The following is a 9,893-nucleotide window of genomic DNA, read 5'->3' as shown; positions in this document are numbered from 1 at the left end:
CATCTGACTTGAACCTTCTCTGGCTGTTCCAAACATCTATATTTATTGGTTTTATCTTGAATTTTATATATTACTAGTTAAACATTCCATTTTAAGGCTTGCTTTCTAGATATAACAACAACCTTGCTATCAATCTTAGGCAAGCTATAGAAGCCTTATAACTAGACAAAACATTTATATATGGTTAAGATATATGGCTGATATGGTTATGGTTAAGGTTAGGCAACTAAAATACTTGGTTAAGGTTTAAAAAATAACATTACTTGCATGTATGAGAGGGGACGCAAACACTGGTCTCCTGTAGCACCAAACAGAATAGATGCAATCAGAATTATCAAAGATAATATTAAATAATAACTTTTATTAATATCACAGTTCCTCTGGGTATCACCCTTAAAAAAGGGAAAATTATTAATTGATTGATACTTGTTTACACCAAAATTAGCATGTATTTGCAGCTACAAATAGGCAATGCTACATATAGGACACACTACTTCCTGCATTGTCACTGGACATCGGCCTCTCATTCACCTCTCAATGTGAATTGAGAGGTTCCACAAGCTGGTCAAGTGACCCTCGACAGCCAGGTGAGTTACACCTGAATTTAAAAGTGTTCTTTTAGCAGGTGAAGTTTATGCAGGTGATGTGACCATAAATACTGTTTTAGCAGGTACCTACTGTAGCATGTATTTATAACAGCAAGTAATCTCATTGCTCATGCTACCTTAAAAAGAAAGCATCAGAAATGTTCTGTTTAATACAAGTATTTTTTTTAAACACAGCCTTCTGATTTCCTCCTGTAAGGTAAGTATTCCCTAATGTACACCTCAGCATGAGATGATGATATTAAGCATATTGTGCTATGTGTGTGCCAGTTGCGAAGGATTAATATTTTGAAAATTGACATGTCAGGACGTGAGTGACGATGAAAACTACAGAATCAGGTGGCCATAAGCCTGATGAGAGTCTTGATGAGTAGGGAGGAAGCAGCGGCCCGCCGCTCCACTGCTAATGCTCACAATCTAAACCCATAACCTACCCCATGACTGACACAGCAGGCTCCCATATAATTCTTCTCGCATGGTCAAGAGTACTCCTAATATCCACAGGAATTCGAATGTGTTCATCAGTTGCAATCAGTACCGCCGCTTCACAACATACCTGATTATCTGTGCTGATGATGTTTTGTAGTGCTTCATAACACCCACATTGTCCACCGATGTGCCATCCCAGGGGCCACAATAATGAGGTGATAACAACCCACATGTTTGTGAGCGCTGATGCTGCATGTAGGCAAAGTCACAGTGAGCTCCACATCTACACATACTGTCTTGGCTATCTGCCTCACCATGAGAGGAACTGTGTTTATTCACCAACATAATGAGATCTAATGACAAGAGCAGCTGCAGCAGTGAAGTATATTCCAAGGGATGTTTCTGTACTGATGCTGGTTGCTAATTCATAACACTGTGATCGGCTGATGTTTCATCGCTGTAACCATCTTGTGTTTGTATGGGGATGATGAGGGTTGATGGCTTGTGTTGAGGTTGAACAGGCCCTACCTTCTTTTTATATTGCTGCCAGGAAAAATGTAAATAAAATAAGACCAAAAGCCATCCCAAACACAGGCACCACCTTGAGTTTTTTTTTTAAAGTGAAACATAATGTCCAGCCCCCCCTCCTGAACCCCAGTAATATTTTTATAGTCCCTAATACATTTGTAAATTCACTGTAAATGTGTAAGTGTGACTGTCTTCCCTGATTTAATTGGAATTACATGTCCCATACATCCTGTCCTGTTCCCCTTCTCCTCCATCGATTTGGATCTACTGAAAGAACAACCATACTGGAAAAGAAACATTGAGGTGATGTTCCTGTTTTATTTCTCACCCTATCCGATTAACAACCAACAAATGGACTGGCTCTGTGTGATGCAGGTGTATGCTTAGGTTCTCTAGAAAACAGTCATAGTGAATGATGAATGTGGGGCCTGGGGGTTCTATTTGTTTCCATTACTTATCAGCTGTATTTGCACAGGAACAGGTTAAATTCAGTATAGATTGGGATAGCATCTATACGTTGAGCAGATGTGTTCGTGGACCCCTAAACAAATTGACCAATTGAAAGTGCACATAGTGAGAAAAAACTGATTAAGCTGAAGTCATTCTCAGTGAATGGATGTGGTGGAATTTAGAGGAGGTAGAGATGGGAGATGTGTTTGATCTCCGTTCAAGACAATGCATTCATCAACTTCAAATGTTTACTTCCCACTTCTGCTTCATCGCATCATTCACACTAACATGCTGCTGGAAAAGGATATACTGTATAGTTTCTGTGCAACATCATCACAGAGATGCATGCAAAACTAGGGGGCAGAAAGTAGCACTCTGTCTACACGACATATCTAGCAGCAGCGTTGGGCAAATTACTCAGAAATTGTAATGAGTTACTTATTACTCCTTTAAGAAGTAACAATATTACTTTACTTTACTATTACTGGGCATTAAAAGTAAATAGCAATGTTACTCGTTACGGTACTATTACTTTCAACCACCCCACCCCATCCATAAAAATGTCGGGACGTGTTCAACAGCGCATTTTAGAAATGAATCCACTTTACAGGAACAATAATTAACCTGAGGAGTCAACAACCAGCCGAACAGAAACCACTGCAGCCTTTCAGACCAGAGGATGCTGTATCGTATAGGCTATGGGTATAGGCTATTTAAAAATAATAAAAACAAAGCTAATCGCTTAACTAATCGCGTATTCATGACAGCAGCAATTATCACTGGCAGTTGCGTCCGGAGCTTCGTTCCACAGGTTAAGTTCCTCATTGCTGTGCTGCTTTAGCATATGCTTCAATACAACATTGTTCACAGTTGAAAGCTTTTTGCTGGTCGCACAAAGTTTACAACAGAAGACAATGTTCTCTGAGTGTGACACAGTAGGCCTAATGGCAATACTTACAGCTGTGGAAAGAACACCTCTCTCCATCGTTCTCCATTCTTCCTTTAGATTTTTGGCTAGCAGCTGACTTGAACAAAATAACTTCCGGTGCCGCTGACCTGCCACGCAGTCATGCATGTTATATTAAAATGCCAATGAAACACATACAAAAAGATCCAGGTGGGAATTGTTGGGTTTCTGTAAATAATATCACAGAGTAAATCTAGACCTGCTCTTTTATGGATAGCGCTATGAGATAACTGCTGTCGGGATTTGACGCTATATAAATAAAATTTAACTGAATTGAATCCAACTCATTATTGAGTCAACAAGAATTTACAAACAATACGAAATCTACGTTGATTACAGTGGTTGACTACAGTCTTCTGCCCGGCAACCAAAGCGGTTTTGCCCCCTGACTGCGCATATATTCACTAGTTTTTCTATACAAGAAACCCGTCTATATATGGTTCAGGCTCAGGCAGCGTATTAAAGTCACTTGTGCAGATGTTCATGTCTGACTTTGATGCCAATTAACTTGTTGATCCTTGACATTTTACTTCACATTTATATTTTATTCAGTTAATTAACCATTCGCAAACCTCCTCCCTCAAACAGTGTTCACCAATATTAGTTTAGCAACAGTATCTAGGAATGACAAGAGCTTTGAATTTCTTATCATCAGCTTTTTTTGTGTGGCTACAGGTTAGTTTAGGAAATGTCCTGTTCAGAACCAGCGGTGGGTAAGTTACTCCCAAAATACATAATAGATTACTAGTTACTGTCATTTGAGAGTAATTAGTTGTATTACAATATTACTGTCTCTGAAATGTAATGCTTTACACTACTTATGCATTACATTTGTGTTACTTTCACTGCTATTTATTGAGCACATAATTCAAATAGCAAGATGTGCCTGCATAGTTGGGTTCTAGTGATGTGCAGATTGCAGTTATATCTGCAGATTGGGTGGGTCTTTGTCTTAAAAATGAACATTCTGATTAATAGCAGGTGGGTTGCAGATGGGTAAAATGGGATAAATCATCTTCCCATTAAGAAATATACTGTGCTCATTTATGCACAAGGTACAGCAGAATAAGTTTATATAACACGTTTTTTTTTTTAATCATTGATGGGTATTGGGGACATTAAATGTTTTTGTATAATCTGCCTTGCACTTTAACATCGATTTTGATTTCATGAGAATAGGAGATTTTAATAGTATTGTAAGTTTTTACACTGAGCAGACAAAGCATGTTTGATACTCTCGTCTTTATTTGCGTATTTGGTATTGAAGTAATCCAAAAGTAACTTACTAAAGTAAATTACTTTTATATTGTGGCACTTGGATTACGTTACAGATTACATTTTCTAACAAGTAATTAGTAAATGTACCAGATTACATTTCTAAAGTAATCTTCCCAACCCTTTTGGTGAATTATTTAAAAAACAAAACACTAATTAACTTCAGGTTAAAATGCGTGGTAACGTGCGTTACTGAGATTGTACCAGGTATATTACAGACATTTTATTAGTAATGTGTTACATTACTGTAATTGCATTACTTTTGCAACACATAGGAATAGGAAAGGTAGAACCACTCATACTGATAGTCCCAAAACTGTTCAGGACTGGCACATCCACCGTGCCGGGAGTCCACTCAGGACACTTTAGTCTTTTCTGATTCTTATTGCTTTGATGATGTTTTGATCTAATCTGACTTAATTTCAGTTTTCAAATGAATCCTGGCTATGCCAGAGGATGCCTCGTATGTTTAATGTAAACAGCCTACAAAAGCAGTTGTAGCTGCCAGACCTGACTGTCTCTCTCTGCTTATTAGCTTTATGCCCCCAAACCAGCACAAGACAGATGTTGAGGCTGCTGTCAGCCCTAACCAGGGGGCTAAGGAGACATGTACCCTGCAGGGACGCACTGATCACTCATTACACCACCGCTAATCCACTAAACACATCGCTGTAGCTGGCTAAGCCTGCTTCACCTGCCTGATCACAAAGTTTGAGATATTATTAATATGTTATATTATATTCCACTCCTATTCAAATCCAAAACATGTATTTTGTCAAATTCAGCAAACAGCTTTTTGTGTGCAATGAAAAAAAAGCCTGGTGTAGTATTGTGTGTCAGTAACGTTAAATGACTCGCCAGCAGACTTTCAGCTTCACCAAGACATGCTGTTGTTGTGATGTTAGTTATAGTAGCAGGAGAGTTATGTGTGCTGCTGTCTGGAGCTGCTGTGCTGCTTTGAGACTGTCACGTCCTCTCATGTTAGCTTTGCACCAGCAGCTGTAACAACAGTATGCCAACCCACAACCTGTCTAAAGCTACATTACTTGTGTCGTTGTTCCATCGTATAGTATTTTTCATTGTGTTGGATTTCTCCAGAATCGCTCACTCCACCTTTAACTGTTGTTAACAGTTTACCAGTCTTGACACTATACTTGTCTCACTGTCAAGAAATTCGACGTGCAGACCAAACCAACAATGACTATATTACTATAGAACTAAAAAGTATTGTGTGTGTATCACAGCCTGACATCTCTTCTTACTCTGAGCCATAGAACTCCACTGTTGTCCAGAAACTATTAAAGACCCATCAGTGAACCTCACTGCTGCTCTGGGGGACATGGTCTTTCATTAGCATGAACACACTGTACTTTATTCTGAGTCACTCCCACATATACCATCCTGCTGCCCCAATTACTCACTAAAGCACCACATAGTGGATTCTTAACATTTGATAAAGTACTACAGCGAGCAAGTCTTTTAGGAAATGACTGAGCTGTTAAAAATAGAAACTATATTATATATATTTGTGAGCTGTTTTTAAAGATAAACGCCTTCAGTGGGCTTGGAGCTGAGAGTCACAGACAGAATAGGAAAGGTAGAAACACTCATACTGATAGTTTTATCACTTATTCCATAAGGTACATTTACATTTACTCATTTGGCAGACGCTTTTATCCAAAGCGACTTACATTTGAGGAACAACATACAAGCCTCAATAGAGCATCAAATACAGCACGAGATCTACAACTGACAATACATATTAATAGGTAATATTAAGAGAATGAGCTCCCAAGAAAAACAGCAGCTTAAGTTGTGTCAGCAAGTTCCCAATCAGCAGTTGTTCAAGTGACAGCGCCCTCTATTGGCCATAGTAATTGTGTTTTTATAGAGCAGAGAGGTCCAACAAAGAAACCCCTCTGACTTTAACACAGCAGACTGCTGTTCATTTCCCATGTTTTTTCCTAACCCTAACCACATGTTTAATATTATAACCATGCTGGCCAAGGTCCCTTAAGCTTAATGAACTAGTCATTTAAACCCAGGCCATTTTCTAATCAAGTGCTTGTTCTAACCAGAACCATGATCTTTCCCTAACCAAGTCATGTTTATGACTAAATCTAAACAAACCTTCCTTTTAATCAGAGCATTGTTATATCATAAAATTCATTTAGTTTGCAACAATGATTTGTAATGGTTTTGGAAGGCACTGAGAATTATTGTCTGGGGTACTGCAGAGACATGATAGCAAAGTGATAAGTATAAGAAGTGTAACCAGTAGTGTAGTTAATGTAGTAAATATTGCTGGAAATGAACTGAGAGGTGTCTTCCTGCTTGGGGGACCTAGTTTGACTGAGATCGCAGTAATCGGAATTATATAAGATTTCAGCAGTTATCAAAGATATCACAAAGATATTGTTTTCTAAGTGGCATTATTTTATATGGTCCAGTAAGCAAATCGTATGACATTAGTTATCTGTTATGTAGATTGTGCTAATCATTCCCTCTCTTTTGTGAGACGACCTTATTTATATATTATGTGATGAGTTGGGTGGATAGCAGCAACAAAAGGACAGCAAATTGTTCATCATTTATCCCAGATCAGATCCAGCATTTACATACTGTACAGTACACCTTGTTTTGATGTTAATGTATTGCAAGCTAACTAATTTGCCCCAGACCTAAAACCTCCCCGTCCTGTAGAAAGAGCTGGAGTGAGGCAGTTGAGACAGAGATTACAACAGAGAGAACCCAGACAAGGTCATTGTCCTGGTGTTGGTCATGTCACCTCCTGTGATCTGTCATCGGCAATGTGTCTAACAAGGCAGCTGCCTGAGAGCAGACAGGTATGAGGACAGAGCAACGGGGCCGTGAGGCCAACACCTGTCAAACGAATGTCCTCTGTTACGAGCTGCTCAATAAACTCTCCCAACAACACCTGATGAAGGATGTGTTCCTGCCGTCTTCATCGATCTCCTGCCCCAGTACAAAACTTCTTATTGCTGTAATGTGACACTGCTCAATCGTCTGTTTGACATGTTCAACTAATCCTATATAGGTTTCAGATTTGTACATGTCATATTTTATATTCAATTGTATTTATATTGGCTTCAATAAGGTAATTTGTTTGTTTATTGACATCATTTTGTTGTTACTTCTTGTCAGTCCTATCATTCAATATTGCTATAGCCAATGCAATGCTGTGCCAATTGGTTTTATTTTTTGTGTGCATGACATGTCCTGGCCTTCGTTAGTGCTTGTATGCTTGTGTGAATTCTCATCAGGCCCGTTGAATGATCCAGTATCATGTTGTGCCTGTGTGTGTGTGTGTGTGTGTGTGTGTGTGTGTGTGTGTGTGTGTGCGTGCGTGCGTGCGTGCGTGTGAGGATGCTGTCTCTAGGTGCTGTCATGGAAGTGTAGAGTCAGCTGTAATAGTCAACCGTATCACTCCTCACAGCGACGTGCCCCCCTCCTCCTGGGATAAAAGCTGCCATATTCTCTCTTTATCTGGACACATTATGAGAGACCCAAAAGCAGTGCAGTGCTTTATTGTTTTTTATCTGGACAAAAATGTCTCTTTCTCACTCAAAACATGACCCATGTACAGCCCCAAACCAGCAATGAATGTATCTACTAACATGTATTGCTGTGTCTCACAGCCTGATATCTCTTCTTCCTGTGTCAGTTCTTACAGCTTCATCATATTTAACTAAATATTGTGATTAGGATTTCAGAAGGTCGTAACACCAGAGACAGTGTAGCTAAACGTTCTGTGTTCTGGTGTCAAGGAATAAATAATCAATGTCCTTTAATGAAGTCAAAGCCTCCTGACTATGAATGGCTTCTAGCATTCCCCTGTGTGGAGATCCATGTTTAGTTTTAGCTTTTCTTTTTTTTATTTGCACCTTGTTTTTTGTGGTGACATGGCAAAGGTTGGTGATTTGCCATGAAATATACTTATATTCATGATCTTTAAACCCTGCTGAATGTGGTGACATATGACCTTGCTTCTAGTAAAGTAACAGTAAACTAATAGTGAAGTAATATCCATCTCATTTGAGATTCTGGGTATTTATCTTGAATCCTATCTATTTGGACAACTTAGTACACCTTCATATCTTCAATGTCATCCAGTGAGCATTTTGTTAATAGCCAGCACTTAGCTATTGCTTTTATGCTGGACGTTAGGTGTTAAAGCGTTATAATAGCAGGGATACATTTATATTCATGAATGCAGCTGTGGAAATACAGAGAGGTTCTCTGGATGCACACTAGAGAAAGCACCCTTGTGTTATTCACCACACCTACAGCAGACCGACAGCATCTCTGTAAACCTGCCAATGCAAAAGTTGTTTGCCCACATGCCATTAACCAGCTCACTTCAACCAGCAGTACTGTCTGTTAAGAGTTCCTCTCAATGCCAGAGCAAAGGCAAATTGTGTCTATTTTACCTGTGCCATGCTAGCAGAAAGAAAAACATAGTGAGGGAAGAAAGAGATGTAAGGTAGATAAAGATTGTTTTAATACTGTTCCAGCTTTGATGGAGGACACACATTACACAGTGTTTAATCAATGAAGTCAGACCCTAAGTGTGTGGGTGATACATGTTCAACAAGCAACATGTACATAGCAATAACACCCTTTCTCAAAAAATTGTTCATTATAGCTTCTGTAATTTTATATTGTAGAGCATGACTGATAAATCTCCATGCCGGCTGATATGAGCTAATTGCAGATAAAATGATATGCTGCAGATAAGACTGCTGGGGACACTGACTACTTCTGTTTCTACTTTCTGGAGTCAGCTTGGTGGACTCCACACGTGCGCAGTAGATCGTTTGATGCCCTGGTAGGGTAGTGGGCAATTAGACATTTTTTCCCGCTAAAGTTCCTAACTCCTGATGGAGCTTGCTAAAGTTATGCTACATTCAGAGATTGAGCGACAAGACCATGTATATGAAATCCATTTTAACCTTTTGCCAGATTCTGTAAATTCCATGTTTTCTGTTTCCATGTTTTACAATTTATGCACATTTAGTCATCAGAAAGAGTGTGTAATCATGTGGTGAATGAATAAAATTTCAAAAATTCAGTAAGAAAATATTACATATTGAATCAATATCAATGTATTTGATGTATCATGCAATATAGAAATATTCAAATGTATGTGCAGTTTTTTCTTTCTTTGTTTAATTCTCAATAAATCTATTGCATTTATTGTGAATTTCTAAATATCCCATATCGGTTTTTTATTCAAAGAGGAGAGATTTATTGCACAATGACAGTTGCTGAAGACTCTCCACTGGGGCAACCCAATATTGGTGACCCAAATTTGAATGTGGCGTACTTGTATTGAAAAAGCCTTGTTATTAATATTTGCTACTTGTGGAATCTCATATTGACTCATATGAGTCCCTGTAACCTTTCATTAAACACTACAATTGAAGGAGCAAATCAAGTCTTGACAATAGAAAGTATGGCTGGTATCAGAAATCTCTGTATGACCTTGAATTGTACCTGAATGATTCTGTTTGTTGGGACATGAAGCCTGGAGGTGAACTGTGAGGCTTGTTGTTGATTCAAATCTCCACATCAGTTGCCACTTAGAGACCACTGCAGTAAACTGTGGCTGCAGCAAG

This window comes from Micropterus dolomieu, linkage group LG05 (genome assembly GCF_021292245.1).
Source record: "Micropterus dolomieu isolate WLL.071019.BEF.003 ecotype Adirondacks linkage group LG05, ASM2129224v1, whole genome shotgun sequence".
Taxonomy (NCBI): Eukaryota; Metazoa; Chordata; class Actinopteri; order Centrarchiformes; family Centrarchidae; genus Micropterus; species Micropterus dolomieu.
This window is presented reverse-complemented; position numbering follows the sequence as displayed.